Source organism: Rhipicephalus sanguineus, chromosome 5, assembly GCF_013339695.2.
Source record: "Rhipicephalus sanguineus isolate Rsan-2018 chromosome 5, BIME_Rsan_1.4, whole genome shotgun sequence".
In the NCBI taxonomy this organism is placed as follows: Eukaryota; Metazoa; Arthropoda; class Arachnida; order Ixodida; family Ixodidae; genus Rhipicephalus; species Rhipicephalus sanguineus.
The window spans coordinates 137,247,359-137,272,475 of NC_051180.1; positions in this window are offsets into that span (position 1 = coordinate 137,247,359).

The window sequence follows — 25,117 nt, forward strand, 5'->3', positions numbered from 1 at the left end:
GTCCGTGGACTTGGGGTTTATGGCGTCATTTCACATCGCATTTTGCGCGAAAAACACGAACACGAAGGGAAGAACCACGAGACGAGCGCAGTCTTCCCTTCGTGTTATTGCTTTTCGCGCAAAATGCAATCTGGAATGCAATAACAACTCGCCCAACGCTCAGTTCTTCTATGGCGTCATTCGTCGAAGTAGAGGGAACAATTTCTAGCTGATTTTGAGAATCAATTGTAAGCTCCAGGCCGCGTGCTGCGCTGTAATGTTTGGCTCGCGTGTTCTCAGGAGCTTCGACTACCGATCGGCAGCGTTTACTGACCACGCTGAAAAAGTGTTGCAGGGCCTCTTTAACAAGCACTGACATCGCACAGTACACGGGACTCTAGTATATCGTCTCCATTGAAATGCGCCCGCCACGGCCGGATCGAACCCGCCACGTTCGAGTCAGCAGTCGAGCACCGTAACCACCACCACTGCGACGGACTAAAAGATAAGTGATGGGGTATCAGTCAAATGCCTTCTCTGTTAGAAAATGCTAGAACTGGCAGTATATTGTTTCAAGTGCGGAGCACTTTAGGCACCCGGGCTGTCGTATGCTGTCATGATATGCTGTTGTCGTTGTCTCATATAGCTTGGTGTCCCGCAGACAAAACTACGTATAGCATAGCCATTTATACTAATAATAATAATAATAATAATAATAATAATAATAATAATAATAATAATAATAATAATAATAATAATAATAATAATAATAATAATAATAATAATGTAAAGGCGTTTATTGACGGCTGGATTGACGGCGACGATGCACAACAGCCACGACGCAGCGCAGACTCTCACGAGCACGAGCACGAGGGGCGTGCTCTCCGAGAAGAGGCGAAGAGGGCGACCCACTAGAAGGCGCTGGAGAGGACGGCCCATTACAAGGTTCCAATGCTTCTCTACAATAATAATAATAATAATCATCGTAATGTTAGGGTTTAACGTGCAAAAATCACGGTATGATTATGAGAGACGCCGTAGTGGAGGGCTCCAGGAATTTCGACCACCTGGGGTTTTTTAACGTGCCCCTAAATCTATATACACGTGCCTCTAGCATTTTCGAATCCATCGAAAATGCGGCCGCTGTGGCCGGGATTCGATCCCGCGACCTGCGGGAAGCAATCTAGTACCTTAACCACTAGACCACCGTGGCGGGTTCATAGCCACCTATACCATAGCCATGTATAGCAAAGGGGCGGGAAAGAAACTGAGGCTGAGGAGAAGCGATGTGAGGGTGAGCTGGAGGAAAGGAAGAATATAGGGGGAGGAGGAAAGGAACATGCTGTCCTCGTATGCTGCCGTCTTATGTCGCCGCTTGGTGTCACGCAGGCCAAGCCATGTATAGCATAGCCATATATAGCATAGCCATGTATAGCATAGCCATGTATAGCAAGGGGGCAGGAAAGGAAAGTGGGGGTGCGAAGGATGGAAAGGAGGAAGGAAAAGGGTAAAGGATAGCATAGACACGTATGGCGTCACCTAGGCAAAACCATGTATAGCATAGCCATGTATAGTATGGTATAGATAGGTGGGGGAAAGGGAAGTGATGTTGGGGAGGACGGACAAGAGGAGGCGTGAGGGTAAAGCATAGCATAGCCATGTATGGCATCAAACAGGCAAAACCATGTATAGCATAGCCATCTATGCAAATGGGCGGGAAATGGTAGTGAGGGTGAGGAGGGGAAAATGAAGGAAGGGAGGGGAAGGAGGAAGGAATATGCCGTCATCGTATGCTGCCATCTCATGTCGTCGCTTGGCGTCACGCAGGCCAAACCATGTATAGCATAGCCATGTATGTATGTACGTATGTGGTGTGAGAGGAGTGAGGGTGAGAAGGTGAGAGAGGAGGAAGGGAGAAGGTCGAGAATAGCATGGCCATGAATTGCGTCATCAAGGCAAAATCATGTCTAGCGTAGTCATGTATAGCAACAGTGGGAGAGAAGTGAGGGTGAGGAGGAAGGGAGAAGGTGGAGAGTAGCATGGCCATGTATTGCGTCATGCAGGCTAAACCATGTATAGCATAGTCATATATAGTAGGGTATATTAAGGCTGCAGGAAAGAGAAGTGAGGGTGAGAAGGGAAATGAGGAGGGGAGAGGGGAAGCATAGCATAGCCATCTATGGAGTTCAGTAAAGTCGAAAGTAGGGTGAGTTGGTGATAGTTCATGCTTACGTGGGAAGCAGCGCACTTAGACAAGGCACGACAAGGAACGAAGAAAGCAACGGTCGTCTTGTCTTTCTTCGTTCCGTCTAAGTGCGCTGCATCCCACGTAAACATGAGCCATCTATGGCGTCACACAGGCAAAATCATGTATACTAGTCATGTATACCATAACCAAGGGGTAGGAAAAGAAAATGAGCATGAGGAGCAGTGATGTGAGAGTGAGGAGGAGAGAAAGGAGAGGGCGAGACTGCATCACAACTGAAGGTTTCCTTTGCCGCCATGGAAACCGAGCACGCTGCTCGTTTGAAACGCCAGCGCCTGCTTGACCGTGAACGCAAGCGTCGCTGAAGGACAAGCACGTGAGGATCCGCAGTTCCTAGAGCTCTCACGTTCGTTGAGTGCAACTGCGCACATTTTTTTTCTTCATAATAATATTGGCTCCATAGACAAGAAAGGACGCAAGAGGGAGTAATTTGGAGATGCAAAGCAGGGGCGGAAGCAGATGAAACCTTGCACAAGGGAACCAACGAATAGAATTCAGTGAACGTAAATGTGACGCTTTTGAAATGCTTGGGAGAAATAGCATATTGAAAACTTTGATGTATTTTTCTACAATATGTGCGAGGAAATGGAAGAATCCGGAAATTAAAAGAACCGTCGCGTCCCTCGAGCGGTTCCGTCAAGTGCGGCGTAGCTAGATTTCTTCGATGTGAGATGCCTTCACAGTGAGAGACACTCAGCGCTGTGCCTATTTGCATACGTGCCCGCATCACAATGCTTGCTCCAGACAGATCTCTGCTCGCGAAACGCGTGCGGCCGCATAATCGGTGAGAGCCTTGGGCGGCCATGAATACCATCAGCGACGGAAGAAATGAAGGAAATTTGATGCAGATACCCTGGCAACTACCCGTTGAGCAAATAAAAGTAGCGCTGCAGCATTTTCGGATTGCATGGCCCAAGCGCACATCAAGCGTATAACATAAAGAAGAGATGTCAAACTAGAGTTCGTAAATTGGTGCTTTTGATTTGCGTAAATACTTCTATGAGCAGAAGGCTAGCGCAGTGACTACTGTCCTCGAAGATATCTGTAAGATAGAGTTCTTTATAGTGCACCCAGATGAAGGACCGAATGCGGATTTGCAAGGCTGGATGGTTCGTCACGTGACCTCACATCAGCGATTTACAGGAAAAATTTCCGTTTTCTGTCATCGCTCTCAGAGTTTCGAAGCATCTCCGAGGCATACCAAATTCAGATATGTAATCTGCACCAGAAAATACAGCACCTTACGCAGACTGTGGGGTGTCGCATGGGTGGTTCTCCAAAAAAAAGCCTTTAGGGATTATAATTCTTTTTCAGCTACGGAGGACGAGCTAGCGACACTGAACTAACGTTAGCAGCACGAGCACTAAAGAAAAAAAGCGTAAATTTTGTGAAAGAAGATGTCCGAATATCGTTAGCAGGGCTTAAAAACAGCAAACTAAAGTTTCTCTGTTATGAACAACACCTTTTGTTGACAATTACACCGGATCACGGTCGTAGCTGCCTCAGGTAACATCTAAAGAGAGCCGTTCTCAAATGAAACATTAACAGTTGGCGTCAACGACTATTCGAATTGTCCCAGCATTCGCTACGGCATTCTCTTCTTTCACCTTCTGTGACATTTTGCTCCCTTAAACGTATAGTATCGTTTGGAAATTAATCTCTCAAGACGTCTCACACATACAACACATTTATTTCCAAGAGGCAGCCATTCGGATCGCGCCTCGAGAGCACGTTATTCACAAACCATTAGGCGATCCGCAACACGTTTTTTCTTTCCGTTTATGCTTTCACTTTCTCTACTTCATATTAAATGCGAGACATTTCTTCATAATTCAAAGGCAGATTGAATCTACGAGGGGCGTTCAATAAAGATTTCCTCTGACCCACTTCTATTTATTGCAGGATGCGGAAACTGCGCATGTGTAATGACATAAGTCACTATAGGTCACGTACCAATGTGTAACGCTGAACGAATAACGGTCTTACTTTTACAGCTGTTGAAGTGGTGTGAGGTGTGATAATGGATGCAGTGACATACAGAGCAGTCATCAAGTTCCTCTACTTGAAAGGCCGCACTCGATGGGAGACGTTCGATGAGATAAAAGAGGCTTATGGGGCGGATTCCCCATTATATGATGTAGCCAAGAACTTTAATCGGCAATTCAAATGCGGTCGGATTTCGGTGGAAACGGCTCCGATTCCAGGGCGACCCCACTCCGCTATCGTTCAACACACCATTCAGCAAGTGGAGGCCGCCATTTTAGAAAATTGGCGGGTAACCGTTCGATACCTAGCACAAAATGTGAAGATTAGTGCGGGGTCCATGGAAAAAATCACTCGAGACCATCTTCATATGTGTAAGGTATCCGCTCGCTGGGTTGCCCGGCTGCTCACACCTTTCCAAAAGCAGGAACAAGTCGAATGATCCCAGTGTCTTTTGACCATGTGCCATGGAAACCAGGATGACTTTTAGGGGCGAAGCTCCTTATGCCGTGGGTCTCTCCATCCTCCGTTTGTAGGTTTGTAGGTTTGTAGTAGCCACCTCTAGTTCGTGAGAAGCGCGCGTTCTGGTATGCAGTAGAAGAAGAAGACGACGTTAACGAGTGAGACTCTCGTGCGTGTTCGCCTGTGTGGCATTCTTCTTCACTGCGCGCGTTCTGGTGTGCAGTAGAATAAGAAGACGACGTTGACGAGTGACACCTTCGTTTGCGTGTTCGCCTGTGTAGCGTTCCTTCTTCTTTACTACGTCTCGTATTTTCAACGACACCCGAAGACAACATTTCAGAAGTAACGCGCCATGAGGCTCCCTCTTGGCACGCTTTCCTTTAGCTCGGAGTCGCCAGATGGAAGACAAGGCTGTGGAACGGAGGGCACGGAAGGCGGCGGCGGCGCGCGCTCGTAGACAGAATCCTGAGGTGAGAGCCCGCGAGGCCGAAGCTGCACGTCGACGCCGCGAAGCAGATTCCGCCGTTCGAGCCCGCGAAGCCGAAGCTGCTCGACAAGCTGCACGGCTGCGCCGAGAAGACCCCGCCGTTCGAGCCCGCGAGGCCGAAGCTGCTCGACAAGCTGCACGGCTGCGGCGAGAAGACCATCCGAGGGACGTGTATAGACCTGGTATTTTCTAATTTCCAGTTGCAACCCGTACAAGAACCGCTGTCCCTTCACTTCACGGACCATAAAGCCGTGATAATGAAGGGACAACGCAAGCGAAGCATCATCTAATTAAGAAAAATAAAAGTTTCATGTTTGTAATATACACACAGTGTTTCTCACTCTTCATATGATGATTGATGGGGCGTTACACAGAACATTCACGGTTTACCGATGATTCTCTCCGGAGCTTCGCCCCACTCATCATCATTCACCACGTGGATATGCTGTGATTTTTTCAACAGACTGATTACACAGGATGAATGTTGGGTACATCACTATGATACGGAGACTAAAGTACAATAGACGCAATGGAAGCACTTGGACTCGGCGCCTCCAAACAAGGCACGTGCCCAGCCCTCGGCTGGCAAAGTCATGCTCACAGTCTTTTGGGACCAGCAGAGAGCAGTCTTCATGGATTTCCTAGCAAAGGGTGCCATGATTACTGGGGCATACTATGCTTCACTGCTGCGGAAATTGCGAGAGGCTATCAAAAGCAAGAGACGTCGCATGCTCACCAAAGGTGTCCGCCTTCTGCAAGTCAATGTCCCAGTTCACAACTCACATGTTGCCCGGATGGAAGCACGCTGCGGTGGCTTTGAAATTCTACCGCATCCCCCTTATTATCCCGACCTCGCACCATCAGACTTCCACCTCTTTCCAACAATGAAGTCATATTTGAAGGGCAAGCATTTTCCAGATGATGAGACTCTGATTGCTGAAGTCACAACATAGATTTAGGAGCACCCTGTCGACTTCTACAAGCGAGGTGTTTACAGTTGCATAAAAAGATGGGAGAAGTGTTTGTCCCTGGGTGGCGCCTATGTAGAGAAGGATTAATAAATCTGCAAAGTTTCGTTGCTCTCCGTCCACAGGAAGTAGGTCAGGGGAAATCTTTATTGAACGCCCCTCGTATCTATCTATCTATCTATCTATCTATCTATCTATCTATCTATCTTATCTATCTATCTATCTATCTATCTATCTATCTATCTATCTATCTATCTATCTATCTATCTATCTATCTATCTATCTATCTATCTATCTATCTATCTATCTATCTATCTATCTATCTATCTATCTATCTATCTATCTATCTATCTATCTATCTATCTATCTATCTTCGTATGTATGTATGCACGCTACACCCTTGCAATTTTCAACAATATCGCACGAGCATCGACCACAGGGTAGGGTAGTTTCTAACATCGTCGAGAAGTGACGAGATGAGCAATACGGCGATCAGCGTCACACCGGCTTGCTAAACACATGATCGCATAGACAAGGCAGATAGTGCATATGTGCATCTGTAAGCAAACAGCGCAGCAGATGGCGCTCACGCATCATTGTACTTGTGCGCGAGCGCTTTGCACGCTCGTGTGCAAAGCGCTCGCTTTTTTCGCTTTGCAAGGGTGTATACATACATACTACATACATACCATAACATACATACATACATACATACAACCATACATACATACATACATACATACATACATACATACATACATACATACATACATACATACATACATAGGGCAATAAATCAATTTGAGCAGCTGCAGGCACACGCAATAAAAGGCACATTTTCTGCCACGCCATCAAATCACGAGGTTGTTTAGAAGAGGTTCGCAAGTGATTAACACGCTACGATATGGCGTAGTAATAGGAATAGTTCTCGCGAAGATGCCGTGGTCACTTAATGTTAAAATTTAGGATGGTCACTGTCGGTGGCGTTATCAGGAAGATTATTCGCCTAACAAGTGCTATAGAGGTAAAAAATGAAGATGTTGGTGGGTGAAGAAGTTTCTGTGCAAAATGCAAGATGTTTCTAGCTGTCGGCATAGACAGTAGGGGTAGTTAGGGTTGACTGCGTGTTACTTCATGAAATAGGCGGCTCAACGCGAGTGTTCTGCGTAAATCTCAGGAATAATGTAACTGTTCCGATTCGACGTCCCAAAACCACGATATGATTATGAGAGACGCCGTAGTAGAGGGCTCCGAAAATTTCGACCACCTGGGGTTCTTTAACGTGCACCTAACTGTAAGCAAAGGGGCCTCTGCCATTAGGCCTCCATCGAAATCCAGCCGCCGCGGCCGGGATTCCATTCCGCAACCTGCGGGTCAGCAACCGGGCACCATAACCACTAGACCATCACGGCGGGTCGTGAGAACTCTTAGGATGACAGCGTTATAGTGATACTTTAATCTGCTATACGGGTATGGCTGCTGTAGTCCCTGGCACTGAGACGCAACGAATGATATTAGAATGAGAACTTTACTACGGCAGAACTGAGAAGCACCAATGAATGAATGAATGAATGAAAAAATTACAGCATATCCATGGGTGAATGATGAAGAGCTTGGGCGAAGCTCCTGAAGCAATCATGTGTACACCGTGAAATGTTCAGTGGTTTCGCCCAGCAGTAATCAAAGCGATACACCGCTTTGATTATTTTTCCTTTTTCCGTTTTTCCTTCTTTTTTATTTTTAAAATTTTTGTTATATTTATTTATTTATATTATTTTTATTTTTTGTATTATTTATTTTTTATGTTATTATTATTATTTATTTTATTTTTATTTTTACTTTTTATTTTTTGGTTTCTTTATTTATGTTTTATTTATTTTTTTCTATCTCTATGGGACAGCGCCATCTATTATACTGTTCGGGAGATAGTGCCGCGGTTACGCCTGACATGGGACAAAGGAGGTTAAAAAAAAAATCCTGTAGTGGAAGCTCTCGCAACGCCTTGCCAGCACAAGTGAAGCCAGCTTTTGCCCACCAAAGAGCTCGCAAACAAGCTCTTTTCTGGTGGTGCCTACTTAGAGATCAAATGGCTTTGATCTGTTAGTGTAAATACTACGTTAATTATAAAATTAAAGATCGTTGTGGCCGACAAACGTAATCCGTCGAGAGGAGTATTGGCGATTGATCTCCAATAAAATTTGCCATGGCTTTGAGGCTTGTTTACGAAAACTAGTAACATGAAGACACACTTGTAGCAGTATCTGACCCCTAAAAATTGCCATATTAAACTTGTCTGGCGTGCGTCACAAACGCTCGCTTTCCTTCGCCAAACGCCGATGGTTTATCGTGCCCCTACTAAGATGGCGGGCGCAGCCGCCATCTTTTGGTGGGCACGGCTTCACTATTGCGCAATAATCGCCACTCCAGCAATCTTTTTTAACCTCCTTGCATGGGACAAGGTTAGACTAAGAGGAGCTACGCCCATAAAACTTTATTGATGAGCGTTTCAGCGCATTCACCGCCTGGCCCCTGGTAACGAGCCGGAGTTGGTGTTCTGGGGCTGGACAGCAAGATGTTCATCATTCTCTACGGGTGGTATAGCAAATGGCCTTCTATCGGGTTCGGAGCCGCAGATCTCCGCTGCTGCTATGCACTACATCTTTCACAACCTTGATCACTGCTACAGTTATCACGGCTATTTTACTTCAACTAAATCTTGTATACATTAAATTTAGAGTGCAAGTATTCGCAAACTCTCCAGGGGTACTCGATTTCCAGTTTGCTTATTAGTACAATTTCAAGACTTTGAGCATATGGAAAATTCCTACTTCGTAAGAATCGGGAAAGTTCAGCCGTCGCAGGTCTATGCTTGGTGGGAGGGAGTGGTTATGAGGAGAGACAAATTTTATTGTCTGACCAGGCGCGCGTTCTCTTCGCCCAGAGGTGGCCTGAAGAAACGAAAGTTAAAGGGTCCCTCACCAGGCCACATAGCAAACTTTAGTTAGACGCTGGAAGTAGTTGTGTGCCGAATCAAGAGCATTATGCCGCAAGAGTTTTTCAAATGGGTTCATTACGAGCTGAGAAAAATAATTTGTAGCGGCGCGAAACCACGACGTGAGGAGGCGAGCTGCACACTCTTGCCACTCGCCCTGCGTAGCCTTCGCAAGCCAAATCCCTTCCCTGCCCTCTTCGGCATCGGAGCCGGAGGATTACATGACGCATACGCGTGTAATACTTGATTCGAGCGTGCAGGAATCGGAGCGCGTCTTCTCCGGATAGGGTTGAGGGTGCGCGCTAGGGTTGAGGGTGCGCTTTGATGAGTGGTGGTACATCTCCATCCCGACGAGTAACGTCCATGCTAAATGATTAAACAAACCCTTGTGGTAGCCGTAGTAGTTAACGGTGAAACCGTAATCAGAGAACGAGGTGTGATAGACAGAAGAGCATCGCATATTGGACGCAGAACTTGGTCGCCATCCCGCGGCATGTTAAAATGTGATTGAACACCACGGCCGGACTAGAGGGAAACGCAAAGCGCGTCGTGCCGCCCCGGTAGCCCGGTCGCGATTTTTCTCGGGGCGAGCGCGTGAGCGGGGAACGCGGTGTTACAGCCAGGTGAGGCAGGCGCGCGTCGCAGAGCTATTTTTGGTTTGGATTAGCGTGAGGCCGACGCTTTTACGACGCTTGGGCTAAGGTCGCCACCTCGCGGTGTGTTATGGCATTGACAAAATGGAACTTCTATTGAAAACGCGCCGAATGGGACTGACGTGTAAGCGTTGCAGGTGCTAATCGCGGAGGCCACAGTAATGACGAATTACTTTTCTTTACCGCTCCCAGATGGCAGCGCCACCCCGCCGACCGGGAGAGTGGTAGATATAAAAGGCGCGTTTGTAAAGCCTCTAGTGTCTGTGACCGTGGCGCAGTGTTCTATTGTTTCCGGCCCATCACATAGACTGCAGTTAACAGAAGAAACAAAAATACCTTTTCCTTTCAACCATGTGTTTACCGGAAGTGTTTCAGGATGGAGTTCATAGAAAAATGTTTTTGAATTAGGAGGAACATACATTCTGCGCACACCATCGTGGCCTGAAAGGCTGCAAAGACGCTATTCTGTTCTGGGATGTCCTTCAGAGAGCACCGAATAAAAGTTTTGTCATCAATTCTCACACCATACGTTATCTTATACCAACATCGCTGGATGAAGTGCCACATGATATGTTTTTCCTCATGGGTATGCATAGCTTATGGAAGACACGTATGCAGGACCGTAACGCAGAACCCACCATTTCTTCAAGCATGCACTTCATTCGCATGACTATTCAGCTAAAGGACATTTATGACGACCTGTACTTTAGACCGGACTGGTACCCCCTCTTGGTGAGGTGCTCGGCCTCACCACCTTTCCAGTATAACACGATGTGTTACCGTTCTCCTGCACGTTGTGTTAGCCATCGAGTGTGCACATAGTAGCGCTTGAGCGCTTATTGTCACTATGTGATTGTACTTTTGCTTGCTTTATTTGTGCTCCTATTGTGCACTGTAATGCTCAGTGTGATAAATACCATGAAAGAAAGAAAAAGACCGTGGCGCAGTGGATAGCGTGCCCGGCATCTGTTGTTGCGGACCGAGCGGTCGTGGGTTCGATGCCAGCTTGACGGAGCTTTTTTTATTTGCCATCTTATCGTGTAACTTTTTTCGACATCATTTCCGTGACGGAAATACGTCACTTGAGTCTTGGTGGACCCCGACATAAAACACTTTCGTGTTAATATGTATGGCGATTTAGAGTACTATATACTATGCTATATAAGAGAGCGGTAAGCTGACGTGTAGAAGTGTCACTGCTATCGTGAACAGCTTATACCGTAAGAAGACAATAAACCAGTGCGACGCTGAATGAATTAGGAAACACAGTAAAGAGAGCTCATTAACAACCAAACGTTCTATTTCCAGAAGTGGCATACGAAGACACCATGATGCCTTGATATGTAGCTTCTGGAAATTTCAACATTTCAGGCAATGCAGTGGCTAGGTTAATCATACTTCGCGAATATATTTTGTCCACATATGCGGACAAAATTTATTAGCTAAGTACAAAGGGCTAACACTCTCTTTTCTTAGTTATTCTATTTTTGTTTGGGTTTTTTAAAAATTTCTGGACAATCCCACTCGACGGTGAATCTCGGGTGCTCTGCAAGAAACTATATGTCGCTTGGTTCTAGCGACATACAACCAATACGGAAATGTTCGGTGGAGATCTGACAGTTGGTGTCGACATGGCAGGGTGGCCGCTGGTGGCTATACTTTGATCCAAATTGGCTACTTTCCGACCCCATCTGGCGAAGAATATTTTTGGTTTCTGGCTACCTTAAATTTTTTATCGCGTTAAAGAATCATCTTTCTATTATTTGCAGATCAAAACAAGTGTTTCCAAGCTGTTCTGACACGTCAGCCAATGCGCACGCATGTCTTCCCCCGCGAGCATGGCTGGCGCCCGAGGCACCCAACGCAAAGCGCGACGCGCCTGCAAAGCCGGAGTGACGAGCTTGTATGAATGTTGGAAAACGCGTGGCTAGCACGCTACTCACGCTGCGCGCCAGTCACTAAAGCTGAGGCGCAAGGAGTACTTTCGTGTGAACTTGACAACAAGAGAGATCCACAACCAAATGAAGCTCGACACTTCATCTTCAACCAGGTCTCACTACATGAAGCTGGACTGATAGAAATCGTGATATTATGTTAACCCTATACCGGCTGCTCGATTAAAAGAGAACATCCTTTTTTTTTTAAATCGAGCTGCCGTGACCATAATAATCAAGTCCTGTCTGCTGTTTCAAGGAAGAAATTTCTTCAATGTAGGGAAAAGTTCCTGCGCTTATTTCAATTTTCTTTTGCCTATTAAAAAATATTATATGCTGTTTAATAATAAAAAAACTATTCATAGCACCGCTTCAGTCATATATGGCTACAATTCGACGACAGAATTGAAGGCATGGCTACTTTTGGCTACTTTTAGCTTGAGCACTGGCTCCATTTCAAATCGACTCAACCGCAACTATGCAACGCCGGTGCAGCCACGCCGAAACTTGTCATGCCGGTCCAATTTCGTAGCAGACCTGTATTGTGCAAATTATATTTTTTGCCGTCCAACCCAGCTGCAACTACGCCTATGGACACGCAGTTCATTTTTGTGTTATGACAATTCCTATGAAAGAGGGATCAACCATCATTTCTTAAGAATATTTAAAATTAATGGCCCCGTTGAGATGCTTATAGACGCCTTGCGTCTGCTACAGTGCATGTGAATTCTCCGTCATTTTTTAAAAATTTTCTTCAGTCCCCTATTCCAATATTACTCTGCCGGATAACCAATGAAAAATCGGCCTGGCTAACCTTCCAGCCTTATCCTGTCCATTCTGTCTCAAATTTTCAAGAAAGCGGTGTCCAATATAAGTGAGGGGAATTAAATCTTACTTGCCAATGTCGAAAAAATTGGCATTGAAACATCAACTGAAGCAAAACCTTCGACTCACAGAATGTGCTCATCTGGATCTTCTGGTCGTTGCAGTCAAACGACGAGTCATCATGTAGCCATGTACAAGGAACCAGAATGTCATTTTGGATGCCCCTCGGCCGCGTAAATTCAGCTCGGCGTACAGGGCACAGAACAGAAATCACTAGGAAATTCGCAATTTCTTTTGATCCGTAATACCTGCAAGTACTAGGCGTTTACGCAGTCCCTTGGTAGAGCACATTCTTCGCTCAAAGATAAGTTACTGTCAAAATATCCACTTCGCATTCTGCGTCTTGCAGTAACCTTGGGGGTCGGAATTTATGTTTGGTACGAACGAAGAATAGCATTTTCACTACAACCTAGACAATATCTAATGCTTGTGTTTTTCTGGAATTTGTTCCTGAGCACGTATTTCCAGAACTGAACAAGAAACATGGCACTACTTAGCAGCGTCAAGTCTTTCATGTGCCATAGTCTTTCACACACGTCGCACACGTATCCAAACGGATTGTTTACGAAGTCCGTCTCGAAGGTCCGAGTCGCACTGGCGCTTTCGCTAAGTTTCACAGTATAGGCAGTCGATCGGCGAGCCTTGACGTCATCGACGGCGTCTTGTCGTTGCTGCTGCAGAGATGGTCGGGCACCTCGCTCAGCATCCTGGCGACGCCGCTTTGCTAGACGTTCCTCCCTTTCCTCCAGTGTCTCCGCAGCACGTTTAGCCTTCCTCTGTTCATTCTTCGTACGCTGAACCGCTAATTGCCAGGCAACTACTTCGGGATCCGATGACATAAGCTTCTCGGCTCTTCTGCGCTGTTGAGCAGCATTTGCGCTCTCCTTCTCCATGGCGTTACCCACCTGCAAACCCAAGCAGAGGCGCTATCAAGCGGCACCAGCGCATTGTCGGACGGTGACTGCACAGCGAAGGCGAATAGCTGCGCGCGCCATGGCTACGATGTCACCCCCTCTCGAATGCGCAGAGCAGCAGCGGCGAGTCGCGCGCGCTGGCGCCAGTCTGTCTGCCCGGCTACGACGCCACTCCTCCCGCCCTCCGCCACTAGCAGCGGCGGTGGTGGCGGAGAGCGCGTGAGATGATGGCTCCGCACTCATCCTCGCGCATGCGCAGCACGGCTCATGATGACCCACGCGAAACCGGCTCCGGCTAGGCAAGTGTAGCTAACGCTACAAAATTGGTACTGAACCTGACCAAAACAAGAGTAGGCCTATCCACTACTTTCGGCCCGTTAAAATGTACGTTAATTGTAAAAGCTTGCAATGCTCAAGTGGATGCAATAAGAAAAGCGAGGTGTCACAAACAGGGCTTTTCTGGCACCGGTGCTCATCTGAAAGAAGTATGGTTTTGACTACCTTCGAAACAAGTAGAAGTTTGTGCGGATTGCTGTCACCGTATTAGAAGTTTATATGCACTGTCCAGTGATAGTAATAGCCACACCTGCCGGAATTTATTATATTTTGAACTTTGAACACTTAGTCGGGAGCACCTCTAAGGCTGTCCTATCGATTTCTAACCCATTTCCGCAGCACCTGGTCGTCTTCTGCGAGCCATCACTAATTATAGCACGCACACAACGCCTGGCTGGCCCCTCCGGGATGGGTCACTCATTCATCACGAACCGCTAGACCATCTGTCACCGCGCCCAATCTGCGCCAATCTCGGCAGCACGTCGGACCATGGCACCGAGAGTGGATAAAAACCACCTCTGCCGCCCTTTGGAACATCCTTTACGTGCCTCCTCTGTGAGACTGCTGCTTTCTTTCTGCTATACGCGATCAAACATTCAGTGCGTACTCTTTCTGAAACCGTCTAGTGTCGCTGTTGTTCCTAAGTGGAGGCGACAAAGTGGACGTGTGTGCGTCCAGTGGCTTGCAGCTTTGGTGGCGCTCTATAGTTCAGTAGCCCGGTATCAGCGGAAAGCTACTAAACATAAAGCCTACGCTCCTGGTAACAGACTAATTTCCCGCGAGCCTGTTGTATAGCAGTTTAGGTATATTACTGTTTTTACCGAACGGTTGCTGAAGCCCAGTGCACAATTAGCAGAATCTGGGCAAGTCCTTTGGAGAACAAGCGCTGAAAAGCAGGACTGGACTCCTGGAGACTTTCATGCGGCAGCTTTCTAACCTAAGCCAACAAAATGTCGCAACAACGAGTATGAAAGCTCTTACAAATGCTCGACGGCAATTGACAAGTGAGACGCGCATAATCTACCGCCTAAAGAACTCCAATAACAAGTATTGGCAACAACCCCATTACTGCTCTCATTGCTAGCCCACCTAGAAATTCACAATTTTCTGGCCCTGTTAAAGCAAATAATATCTGTGGTGTCTTGAAGCAAACCAGACTTCACTTGCCATTTACATAATGCAAATGATGCTTGGTTTGGCAGGTAATAGTTCGAACGAATTATTTTTAAATAATGTCTGCAAACTGCAGTGAACTAAGTTGGCGTCAAGCAAGTCCAGAATCGGCACACATATTTACACCGCTCTTTTTCGGACATCTGCGCTTAAAAAAAGGCCAGAGAGTTATCAAGCGGTCGTCACTGGCACATTAACGAAGCATTCTTTCTCTCTCGCTGCTGGCAACTGCGTCGAACTAGTCGGGAAGCCTTCTTAATAAAGCTGTCACCCACGGTGTAACTTCTCGATTGCTCCCTCATTTCGGGAACGGCACACTGCGTCAGCTAAGCATGCTGCACGTGAAGTGTTAGTGCGCATTGAATGAAAGAATTCATTGGCGACCTGCGAAATCTCCACGGCGATCTTATTAGACTCTTTCTTCAGCCTGAATAATAATGCAGCACATAACACTGCGCCTCTTCCATAGTGCAAATATTTCATCGTTTGCATACTGGCATTATACGTGCGTATATTGAAATGTTTGATTTGTGCTCACCCTCCCGCCGTTGCCACTTTCTGGTTCTTCATAATACAGATCCTACATCAGCCCCACCACAAACATGTAGCGTAGGCCGTACACTTTTATCATTATATTTTTTGTTCAATACGATTTTGTTTCGTTTACGTGTCGATTGCGCATTAGCCCCAAGGGCATTATTGTAGAGGAGTACGACACGAAGAAGCATACGTAAGATTACGCATGTACCAAGATTTCTCTTGTCGTTGTTCGCGTTGTGCGTCTCTGTTGTTGTAAATAACGGTTGAGCATACAAAGGGGCCTCTGGAGGCACAAGACGTCGAAGAGATAAAATAAGCAGGCGAGGAAGAAAAGGACAGCTGAGAAGAAATCCACGAGGTTAAAAAAATATAGAAAGAACATTGGCCCATTGGACCCTTAAGGAAACGACGAGGCAATTGCAGAATAAATAAATAAATAAATAAATAAATAAATAAATAAATAAATAAATAAATAAATAAATAAATAAATAAATATTTATTTATTTATTTCCTAGTCAATGGTAAAAGAGAATGAGAAGAAAGAAAGGAGAGTAGTCACGGGTGTCCACATTTTGTTCGAATATTTTTTTTTAATTGGAGCACGAAAACCGGTACAGCAGCAATTACTCTATTACATTAGCACCATCTTTGTCCTTACTAGTGGAGCTCCCAGAGTAAACGCGAAGAAAATTAACTCTTTAAATAAAATTGACCCACAAGGCTTCCACGGAGGCTCTAGAGAAATTTGTTTCTTCTAATGCGCCTGCATTAGAGGAAACAAATTTCACTGCAGCCGCCGTGGAAGCTTTCTGGCTACGGATTTCTGCTCAGTAGCTTATAGTCGCAGAAACCGCAATTCGATGCAGGCGAAACGAGAGAAAAGAAATGCTAATGTGCTGAGGTTTCAGAGCACGTTAAATAAGCGCTGAAGTCAGAAATAATTTCGGTGTCCCGCAGTACAGCGTGCCCCACAAGCAGATTAGGGTTTTAGCCCGTAAAAAAAAAAAGAAGAGCAGAATGTATGTATCAATTAATTTATCTACATTTTACAGTGTATAGCATAGAGAAGACAATAAATACGAGAATCTTTAATAGCACATGATTCAAATGTACGCAAAATATCGTCGATTGGGCTCATATCCACACGAAACACCTCTCGTTTGAATGACATTCCCAATTACGCACAATCAGTGACTACTGAAGAGAGATTTAATGTACATTTTTGCCAATTAAAAACGGGCATAATTGCGCTTCAAAGCAACTGCCTCATTAGCGTGCACGTTGTCTAATTAAAATATTCTTTTCCAGTGGTTGCTAATGAACTCTTTTAATTGCGCAGTGGTGCTGCGATGACCATGAAGCTCGTAAAACGAGTAAGAGCGGCAGATTACTTATGGCAAAAAAAAAAGAAAACGAAACAAAAAGAAAGAAAAAATAAATATAAGCCTAATTTTCGGCAAGCCATGGTCTTTTCTGCCCGATTAAACTGACAGCTCACTCGAAAAGGTTGTTCCAGTATTCTTCAGGCTTTACATCGTGAAAAACTTGAATTTGCATTTGCGTCTTTATCGTTTGTTTTTGAAGGTGAAAGAAGTGCACGTGAAAAATTACATGAATGTCGTGCTGGCCACTTTGCACTGCGAACGCCAACCGAGACAGCCGTTCACGCATCCGGTTAAATGGTTCCAGATAGAATGATTTGTGATTTAACAGCAAAATAGCGTGCACTTTAAAACCTGTATCTTCACGAGTAATGCTTCAGTAGCGTTTTTGACATTTTTTTGCCTAAAATATAGTGTTAAAGCTCTGAAATCGACTGATTTCTGGTAAGTTTCAGAAAAACGACAGAGACATCGGCTACATTGTAAAAGTTTTTTCGTATTGCAGTACTTTTGAAGCCTTGCTTTAATCAAACTGCATTATAACGACTACTTTGTGACCAAAAAAAGAATGAGATGTCACTGTTGGTTCAGATGTTAGCCTCGCTGAGAACGTTGAAGTCGAGGATGCAAAATTCTCTTTCTCCGTTTCTTTATTTCATGCATCAGTGTGAAAAAAAGGCATTTATCCACAAAAATATCATACACGAGAATTGTGCCATTCACGTAACTTTTACTAACTTCGGGTACTCCCACATTAAAACGTGGGTACAAGGCAGACGTCTCAGTCTTTAGTTGATGGCGCCATCGTACAACCACAGAATACTACGTCCACAGAATAACACGGCAGCATCGATTAAAAGAAGCAACTTGCGCTATTTCGGGACAACAGTTTAGCTGACTGTACAATCTATCACTCGAGTACAAGTGAAGCGGTTTGTCTTGCTTCTTTGATAAATCAATTTCTTCGCGTCTACGACCGCAGCGCAGACCGCTAGAATACACTAGTCGACTCGAGAAAGCAAACGAGACATCAGTTTTCTGTAAGCCAGTACGTCTCTACGATGGAGTGGTCTCTATCGTACAAAGAGAGCTCGCTCTCTTCCGTAATCTATTACAGCGCTGCGACCGCAACGCGGTAAAAAAAAAAGAGAAAAAATGCGAAGTGATGTGCGGCATTCTCTGCGGACGTTGCAGAACATACATAGACTCAGGAACGTCGTATTGTGAACACTGGCGTGTGTTTTTGTTTATTGTTTTCAATTCAGATGAATATTTGTTCAAGCGGTACCGTTTCCTTCGCGTTGCCACGTTACGGTTTCGAGCCCTTAATCATATCCTCCCCCCCTTTCGAGATAGATCTGCGCCCTTCCTGCGGCTTCATAAACGACAGTCGAAACGATCGTTAGCTTCATAAAGTCGTAGAGCGGTGGTTCCCAGGATGAGCCGCTGCCAAAGGCAGCGCAGCAGTCACACAGGCGCTTAGAATAGAACGGCACGCTCTGTTATCACGCGGTACGTGCACTGTCAGGAAGCCCGGAGACCTGTGCCACACGGCGTTCGGAAACCACGAGTCATTTAGTTCAGCCGGCCATTATTTGCGCTCGCCCTGACTAATGAGACAGGTGGGGACAATTCGATCGCATCGCCTTTGAACGGGGAAACGCTCGCGCTTTCACTTTCAAGCAAAGCATCCAAAACAGCGCGTTGATTTATGACCGCGTTCAGGCAGCGGTAATAAGACGCGGGAGTACCAGACGCTGTCGCAGCGTTTGAACATCGCCAGCGGCCTGTTGTTTGCGCAGGGAGGATCAATTTTGAAGAAAGGTGAACGATTATGAGCACTATGTGTGTTTAGAAAAATTTATTATCATAGACGGTTAACATCAATAACAATTCAACGTAACATTTGCTTGCTCGACATACGATTACGAGAACGACAAAAAAAAAAAAAAACTTCAGTTACGTGGAAAAAAAAAATGAAATGACGCAGGCGACACGCACAATCGATTTTTGAGGGGGGTCGGATTCTTCCAATGCATTGACAAAGACAATCGTCAAGCTTAAGCACGGCCGCTCCATGAAAGGACGCCGTAGCTTAAGCACAGCTACGTACGAAGAAGCGGGAGAGAAGGAAACGTGCCACGTGCGATGTGCTGCAAATAATGTCACATTTATGTAAATCTGCTGTTGGGATCACAGGGGTATTTTTGTTTAATGTAGAAGCAGGCCGCTTATCGATATTCAAACGAAAGCAGAAACATGAGCTCCGTTGAAAGGAGTCGTACACGAGGAGACATCATTACTCCAGAGAAAAATAAAATCACAGCATATCCACGGAGTGAATGATGATGAGTGGGCGAAGCTGCGGAGGTTCATCGGTAAACCGTGAATCTTCCGTGAATTCTGCCCAGTACATCATCACCGACGTGAGATCGGGCGCGTTTATACTAAAGGTTCGATGAGTTATGACGACTTGCAGCTCACTTTAATTTTACATGTACGCTGTGAATTTTCATTGTTTAGAAAACCATTGCTTTAGAAAACATCTGGCGTCTTTCGTCAAGCAGCTGGCGTCTTTTCGTTTTGCTTTAGAAACATCTGGCGTTCTTTCGTTTTGCTTTTAGAAAACATCTGGCGTCTTTCGTTGGTTTATTTCATAACTCAACGGCGTTTTGAACAAAATTTTTATTGTATAATCACGCACAGAAGAAATCTCACCAGGCACTACCTTGGAGGTAAACAATGGCAGCTAATGGGAATGAGACACAGAAGAAGTCGGCTTTTAGCTAACACTTACACTTCTACTTCTGCTAACGTTTCCTACTGGAACATGCCAATGGCTGCTAATGGGGAATGAGAGACAGAACAATTCGGCTTTTAGTTAACGCGCACGCTGCGAATTTTTTATTGTTCAACAACGCACAGGGAAAATCTCCCACTGGCACCTCCTTGGAGGTCAAGATCTGTTACTAGCGTTACGACTGCTTACGCACTACTACGAGGGACGAACGGGTGCCGCCTTAAGGAGCTTCGCCTCTAATATATAGTGTAGTGAACAGTAAGTGACGACTCACCGTCACTTACTCACCGTACTCCCGTTTGCCGTACTCACCGTTGAATCCGGTGCTACCATCATGCCGATTGCCAACTTGCGCACCTCGCCCGTTAGTCTACTTCGCGCGGAATGTTTGGGAAGCATGCATGCCGTTGACCTGCTTCGCTTTCTGGAGTTCGCTGAAGCCCCACTTCACCACCAGCTGAATGCCATGACAGCCCCTGCTGCGGCACCTCCGAAGTCAGACATTTCTCACCCTTCTGTGTCCCCAGATCTATCACTGGAGTATCGACGCGAACTATTGGCCCTTCTCGAAGAGTTTCACTCATCCTTCGACTGCGGTCAGCCATCTCTGGGTCGCACAACGAGCGTCACGCACCACATCGACACCGGTGGTCATACCCCGTTACGCCAACGACCATATCGCGTTTCGGCGGAAGAACGCCGTGTTATCAATGAACAAGTCGATGATATGCTCACGCGCGGAGTCATCCAGCCATCCGAGAGTCCCTGGTCGTCCCCTATCGTGCTTGTACGCAAAAAGGATGGCTCTATCAGATTCTGCGTCGAGTACCGCCGCCTGAATAAGATAACTCGGAAGGATGTATACCCGTTGCCACGCATCGATGATGCCCTCGATTGCTTGCAATGAGCAGAATATTTCTCGTCCTTGGATTTATGCTCGGGCTATTGGCAAGTTCCATTGGCTGACCCTGACCGCCCGAAGACTGTGTTCATCACTCCCGATGGGCTTTATGAGTTTAAAGGAGTCCTGACACAAAAATTTTCGCCCCACGTTTTTTTGCTGCAATGTGTTGCTGGGGGCCTGTTAGTCATAACACGGCACATCGTTTGCTGCAGCGCGCGACAGATAATTAATTACAAGCTCGTCATTACCGACACAGCCTCAGTTTCGGTTTGACAGAGCTCCAAACATGACAAGCCGCCGGGTGCAGCTATCACCACCTAGCAAGTGAAACGCTCGGTCACGTGAGCACACAGAACAGTGACGCATTTCCGCGCGCTCTGTCGTCGTCGGGTTCATTGTCGTCTGATGGCGACGATTTTCTTGCGGCGGGGATGGAAGGAATTTTCGACGTGGCGAATCACTTCAGGTTTGACCCGCTGGCGAGGAGCGATTCTTCGGGAAGCGCGTCAAACAGAAATGGCGGCTACGACGTCATCATAACTTGTACCGGCTGAAACGTTTACGTAGGGGAAGTAGGGGGGTCACCTCGGGTCACCTCCGAGGATGTCAATGCAGCAGGTGCGGCCTATAATGCTGGATCGCGCTCGCGAACTTCAAAACTCATATAAAATACCTTCCATGCTTTATTTGCTGTCGATATTTTGCAGATGGTACACGCGCGTACACGGGAATCGATCCAGCAGGCTATCTCGGCCGCGAAATTTTGTGTCAGTACCCCTTTAAGGTGACGCCCTTCGGACTCTGCAACGCCCCAGCTACCTTCGAACGAATGATGGATAACATCCTTCGTGGCCACAAGTGGAACACCTGCCTGTGCTACCTTGACGACATTGTTGTATTTTCCCGCGATTTTCCGACTCATCTAGTTCGTCTTCGCGCTATTCTCACGTGTCTCGCCTCTGCTGGCCTTTAACTTAACATCAAGAAGTGCCATTTTGCTGCGCGCCAACTCACCATACTAGGTCACGTCGTCTGCAAGAAAGGCGTTCTTCCGGATCCCGCTAAACTTCGTGCCGTAGCCGAGTATCTCAAGCCCAATTCCATCAAGGAGGAGGAGGAAGGAAATGAAGAAAAGGAATTCCATCAAGACGCTCCGAAGCTTTATTGGGCTGTGCTCGTATTTTCGTCGATTTGTGCGCGACTTCGTTTCTATCATCGCACCTCTTACCAACCTACTGACAGCCTCTAACGGCCTGTCGGCTTGGTCACAAGAGTGCGACGAAGCTTTCATGACGCTACGGCGCTTATTAACGTCACCTCAGATACTTCGTCACTTTGACCCTAATGCGCCTACGGAAGTCCATACTGACGCCAGCGGTGTCGGTCTTGGTGCTGTACTGGCTCAACGAAAACCAGGATACGACGAGCACGTTGTCGCTTACGCGAGTCGAACCCTGAAGAAAGCGGAGTGCAACTACTCAGTCACTGAAACAGAGTGCCTCGCCATAATCTGGGCTTTGACCAAGTTCCGTCCGTACCTTTATGGCCGCCCTTTCGAAGTAGTCACGGACCATCACGCTCTCTGTTGGCTCTCATCACTGAAAGATCCTCCAGGCCGCCTCGGTCGTTGGGCGCTTCGGCTGCAGGAATGTGACATTCGTGTTGCGTACAGATCCGGCCGCAAGCACTCGGACGCTGATGCGCTATCCCGCCCTTATGAAAATGAGTCTTGAGTGTCTAGTGTCGACTAGGTGCGCTCCTAATGAGTCACTAGACAGACATTAGACATGCAAAGCCTAATGTCGTTTAACATTAAGTGTACATCGGAGAGTCAAATGACTATGTGCACTTTAATTTCTGGTGACTGAAGTGTTCAGACTTTCAGTTGCCGTTCCTAATGTCAAAACGCGCATCACAACAAAGAAGTTAAAAAGCCTTAATCGCCACCGTAAAATCAGTTTATCACAATAGACAAGTTCGTCTTTCAGAGACTACAAGCAATAAACAATTTGTGTTGCAATGTACACAAATATCGTGTTTCAGTAGAATGCGTAAATATTTTACATATATCGCCCATGCACCGGCGATCGAAGAATTGCTGACGACCCCAGCAAGGTTCATTATATTACCTGCCGCATATATAGAAGTAAGCATTTCCTTATTTTTAAAAGGCATGAGTCGATCACATATGCAAATATGAACAGATATGATCAAGTGACACTGCGAACACTCGCTCAGGGGCCCGTGTTGCCCATTTTTCCAGTAGAAGTTAACGGAGGAGAGTGGGGATTACCCGCACGGCGTCGCGAAGGATTTTGGGGGGCGGAGAAGAATTGGAACTGTGGACAATGGGTGACGTACAGAAAAAAAAGTTCGTTGTTGTTGTGATAAAAATTAGGGACTGTTCTTATGCATGGTGCACTTACATATATGTCCAAAACAGAATGTTGTTGGTCGCAAAGATACGCGGACAAGCGTTTTTCCCAACCTCAAACTACTGTCTCTATCTCTCCTCGCTGTTGCAACGCTGGTCAGAAGCAGCCGACAAGCAAAGTTCGATTTGGCCCAACGTCGCGTACATCCTTCTCCCGCCCCGCCCCCCTCGTAATGTCGTCTCCACGCGACTCTCCCGCTCTCCACGGCGTCAACTCCTCTCTCCCTTCACTCCTTCCTTGTCCCATTCACCTCCTCTGTGTGCAACGTTGGGTGTCGCTTATCACACCCTACCCATTTCCTCCTCCCATCATAATCCCTACCTCTTTCTATCCACGGGAGAGGGTAGTAACTTGAAACAAAAAAGCGTTTCTTTTGAGTAAGGACTCAGAGATGACCATCGTCTGGGATGCGAGTTTCAAAACTGCCCATTTCTAACTTTCATTTCCCCAAAACAACATGTATGGTTGTATAACAAAATCGAACAGCCATAACACATTCCCAACATGCACACACGGGTGTAAAAAAAGCCATAAATACACTTTTTTGTATGTACAGTGACAAATAAAAACAACATTGCTTTATTTTCTACGGAGCGCTGTTTGAAGAGAGGGTCAGCACGCACCAAGGAGATATTTATATTTGTTCTGATTTAAGCAGCGTCATTTCGCGACACAGCTTCGCCGTCAGCCACGTCAGCTGTCTTGACGCCCCTTGACTTCGCAGACATGCCGTCGGAGCAACGCAAGGATGCGTGGATCTCCGAACTCGTCGCCTTTCTGACTGGTTCATTAGTTCATCCAGCGTCAAGAACTCTCCGTCATCAAGCCACGCATTTCGCACACTGCGACGGCCTCCTCTATCGGCGTGATTACGCGCGTGACGGTCTGAGGTGGTTGCTAGTGATCCCGCGCCATATGCGCACAGAAGTCTGCACTGCTTTTCACAACCACCTGCAAAGCGCTCACGCTGGCGCTCTGAAGACGTAAAATCGCTTGCGTCAGCGATACTACTGGCGCGGCATGTACACGTTCGTGCGCAAGTACGTACGTGCTTGTACTGCTTGTCAGCAGCGTAAAGCTCCACCTCAACGCCCAGCCGGTCCACTTCAGCCTCTACCTTGTCCGGGACGTCCATTCGACCGCGTCGGCATCGACTTATATGGCCCGCTTCCCCCGACTTCCTCTGGGAATCGGTGGATCATTGTTGGCGTGGACCACCTCACCCGTTACGCAGAGACTGCAGCAGTTCCAACGGCTACCGCAAGAGAGGTTGCGTTTTTCATCTTACGCAACTTTGTCCTTCGCCACGGTGCTCCCCGTGAACTTTTGAGCGACAGAGGGCGTGTTTTCCTGTCTGACGCTACTCAGGCCTTGCTCGTCCAGTGCAACATCGTTCATCGAATGACCACCGCATATCATCCGCAGACGAATGGCCTCACGGAACGATTTATTCGCACACTCGGTGATATGTTGACAATGTACATGGCATCAGACCAGACCAACTGGGACACCGTCCTGCCGTTCGTCACGTACGCGTACAACACCGCAACGCACGCGACCACCGGTTTCTCACCTTTCTTCCTTTTATACGGACGCGAACCGTCCTGCACGCTAGACACTATGCTGCCCTATACGCCGGACTCGTCTGAATATACTGCGATTTCTGACGTTGCCAGATACGCCGAAGATTGCAGACAATTAGCCCGTTCGCTGACCACCGAGGACCAAGGCCACCAGAAGCTACGGCACGACACCGACCGACCTCTCTCTACTTTCACGACTGGTGACCTCGTTTGGCTCTGGATCCCATCCAGCACTCCTGTCCTTTCCTCGACATTACGTGCCCGATATCAGGGGCCCTACCGCATTCTTTCTCGCACGTCTCCTGTCAATTATGAGGTTGAGCCTCTGACAGCATCCCACGATTTACGTCGTCGTGGTCGGGAAATCGTCCATGTCAGCCGCCTGAAGCCTTATTACGACCCCGCTATACTGACAACGCCTTAGGTCGCCAGGATGGCTCC